Source organism: Nannospalax galili, unplaced genomic scaffold (genome assembly GCF_000622305.1).
Source record: "Nannospalax galili isolate Female #2095 unplaced genomic scaffold, S.galili_v1.0 scaffold3126, whole genome shotgun sequence".
Taxonomy (NCBI): domain Eukaryota; kingdom Metazoa; phylum Chordata; class Mammalia; order Rodentia; family Spalacidae; genus Nannospalax; species Nannospalax galili.
The window spans coordinates 27,269-30,367 of NW_008354325.1; the positions used below are offsets into that span (position 1 = coordinate 27,269).

At 56.0% G+C, this 3,099-nt stretch overlaps 1 pseudogene; it reads left to right on the forward strand.

Annotated features, from left to right (window-relative positions):
- Nucleotides 1-380: 380 nt before the first annotated feature.
- Nucleotides 381-1,003, forward strand: LOC103748797 (annotated as a pseudogene).
- Nucleotides 1,004-3,099: the final 2,096 nt, after the last annotated feature.

The window sequence follows — 3,099 nt, forward strand, 5'->3', positions numbered from 1 at the left end:
CCCCGAGCGCCTCTTCATGAGGTACTCGAACTCACGGCCGGCTCTCCAGGCGCGCCATGGCCCAGCCGCCCGGTGGGGACCCGCCGCCCCCGGCCCCACCGCCCACGGGAGGGGCGCCCGTGCCCGACAGCACCGCTGCCGCCACCACCACCGCCACCACCGGCCGCCCGCCTGCTTGGTTCCTAAGGCCACCGCCGAGATGCTAAGCTCTGCTGCCTACGCCCGGGGCTTGGAAAGGGACTGTGGAGGAGCTGCCCTGCTGCGCCCAGCCCCTGATCCCTGCGCCCTGGCCGCACCATGGGGCTCTGGATGCCGCTGCCCCCTGCACCGCCAGGCTAGGGCGATGTGGGAGCCCCCAGACTGCTGCCCCCGTGGGCACCATGAGCCCCCTACTCCGCCGCCTGCTGCTCGCCATGCTGCTGCAGCTGGCTGGTACCCAGGGCCCTGTCTCCCAGCTTGATGCCCCTGATCACCAGAAGAAAGTGGTGTCTTGGATGGACGTCTATACCTGTGCTACCTGCCAGACCAGAGAGGTGGTGGTGCCTCTGAGCATGGAGCTCCTGGGCAGTGTGGCCAAACAACTGGTTCCCAGCTGTGTGACCGTGCAATGCTGTGGTGGCTGCTGCCCTGACGACGGCCTGGAATGTGTGCCCACTGGGCAGCACCAAGTCTGAATGCAGATCCTCATGATCCAGTACCCTAACAGTCAGCTGGGGGAGATGTCCTTGGAAGAACACAGCCAATGTGAAGGCAGAACCAAACAAAGGAAAGTGCTGTGAAGCCAAACAGGGCTGCCATACCCCACCACTGTCACCAGCCCCGCTCTTTTCTGGGCTGGGATTCTGCCCCCGGAGCACCCTCCCCAGCTGACATCATCCATCCCGCTCCAGCCCCAGGATCCTCTGCCCACGCTGCACCCAGCGCCATCAGTGCCCTGACCCCCAGACTGGCCATTGCCACTGTAGACGCCGCAGCTTCCTCCATTGCCAAGGGTGGGGCTTAGATCTCAACCTAGACACCTGCAGGTGCCAGAAGCTGCGAAAGTGACATGTTGCTTTCCAGACTCAGCCAGACACTCCCCTCACAGGCCCTATCCCAGTGAAAGAAGAGGGGAGCCCAGAACACCCCAGCCCAGGACCTCAGTCCTAGAGAAGCTGCCCCAAGGACCTAGACCTCTTAGAGAGCTCAGTCTCCCAAAGCTGCCATCTAACAGTTGTCAAGGAACTTAATGGCAGTAAGAGGGGTCTTATCTCAGCTTTGGGGAAAGAGGGTGCTGTTAACTACCCTGGGCAAGTGAACATCTTCTGTTTGATTCCGCCTCCCTATTATAAAGAGTCCAAACTTTGACAAATAATGGCATTTGGGCCCTGCTATGATAACTGTGACCCCACCCACCCTGATAAAAGAGACAAGGAGGACGGAGCCCTATCAGGACAGCTTCTCCACCTGGGAGAAGGAAACTGATGGGGATGGGGCTCGGCACCCCTCCCCAAATCTTGGATAACTCTGTGTGTGGAGGGGACTCACACTGGGTTCATGGTAGATACTGGGGCACAGTATTCAGTTCTCAATCAAGCTCACAGTCCTCTAAAGCCAGGATGCACAAGCATAGTCCAAGGAGCTACAGAAACTAAGAGGTGCGCCTGGACCACGAACAGAAAAGTGGACTTGGGAAGGCATCAGGTTTCCCACTCCTTCTGGGTTGTGCCCGAGAGTCCCGCACCTTTGCTGGGTAGAGACTTACTAACCAAGATCGGGGCGCGTATCCATTTTGAGCCTAAAGGGATAAAAGTCATGGACTCGGAAGAACAGCCCCTGCAGCCAGTACATGTGTTGTCTTTATCTCTGGCTGATGAATATCGCCTATTCCCGGCAGAGAGAGCGGCAAGGAAGGGAGACCGGCCTGTTTCCCCTGGGCCCCCCACGGCCTCTGGCCTGAGCCGGGGTGAGCCAGGGGTCCCAGGAACAGCGGGGGCCTCTGCCCTGAGGACACTTGGGGCAGCTGCAGCCACCAGGACCAGGCAGGCTGCGACACCGCGGTGGACGGTCCCAGCCAACGACGACACTGATGGCAGCCGCCGCCCAGTGCAGCCTCGACACTCCCCCACCCCACTTCCTCTTCCCCTGGCCCGGCCTGCGAGGATGTGGTGACCCAGAATGACGGTGGACACGACCCGACGGTGGACACGACCTGGCGATCCACCTGAAGGGGCCTCTGGACCCAGAGAAGGCGGGTCTGCAGTCATGTGCAGCCATGGCTGGGCAGGGGCGGCCCTGGGGATGAGCCTCAGGCAGTGCTTTGTTGGGACCATGGAACAAAGGCCTTAATGGTTCTGGAAGGTGAGCGGAGCCCAGCATGGCGGAGCCCCGCGTGGCGGCAGGAGGGACAGGCCGGCCCAATGTCTTCCCTCCGCCTGGGAAAAGCTGGATGCGACTTAGCTTGTTTGGCCAGCTGGAAACGCTCCCCAAGGTCAGAGGCCTGTGTATATAATGTGAAAAAGCTGCTCTCAACCATTCCCCCAACCTTTAAAAACTTTTGGCGAGATCTGGACATCTAGATGTAGAGACTGCGGACTAATGGAGTTGTTAGGCTTCCTTTAGAAAGATCACAGGAGCGACACACGTCTGTGTTCAGTAAGTTAGAAGATGGAGTCGAAGAAGAAAGAGGAGGTCCAGCGCCAGCCTGGTCATGTGGAGAAGACTTTTGTGTAATAACTATTGGGTTGTGTATGCGTCATATTCATTACAGTATGTGTATATACATCTATGTATGTATGTATGTGTTTAACAATGCTGAATACTCTTTTTGGAACTATCTAGTCTTTCTAGATGTTTAGAAGTGCACAAAGTATGTTAAAAATAGATATAGTAAATAATACACTGTAAATAGTCTTTTGTTAATATATTAATAGTGAAATACTGTCTTTTGGAAATGGAATGATAGAACCACTTCCAAGCAGCCCATAGTTGCTGGTTTGGGAAGGAAAGGAAAATATATATATATAAAGGGTGTAATACTAACTCAAGGTTTTGATAATGCAAAATTGACCATTGTCCCCTATAGCTGTGTTTACAGTGTATATAAAAGACAAAAAAGTC